Source organism: Arachis duranensis, chromosome 3, assembly GCF_000817695.3.
Source record: "Arachis duranensis cultivar V14167 chromosome 3, aradu.V14167.gnm2.J7QH, whole genome shotgun sequence".
Lineage (NCBI taxonomy): Eukaryota > Viridiplantae > Streptophyta > Magnoliopsida > Fabales > Fabaceae > Arachis > Arachis duranensis.
In genome coordinates, this window is record NC_029774.3 from 18,377,956 (window position 1) to 18,378,359 (window position 404).

Here is a 404-nt window from a genome sequence, read left to right on the forward strand (position 1 = left end):
GCAAAACCTTTGAGCAACCTGCTAGCTGCTGACACCCCATTTGTGTTTGACACACAGTGTCTGCAGGCATTTGAGACCCTGAAAGCTAAGCTGGTCACAGCACCAGTCATCTCTGCACCAGATTGGACATTACCATTTAAACTAATGTGTGATGCCAGTGACCATGCCATTGGTGCAGTATTGGGACAAAGGCATGGTAAGCTTCTGCACGTCATTCATTATGGCAGCCGTATTCTAAATGATGCACAGAAGAACTACACAACCACAGAAAAGGAGTTACTTGCAGTGGTTTATGCCATTGACAAGTTCAGATCTTATTTAGGAGGATCAAAAGTGATTGTGTACACTGACCATGCTGCTCTTAAATATCTACTCACAAAGCAAGATTCAAAACCCAGGCTCAT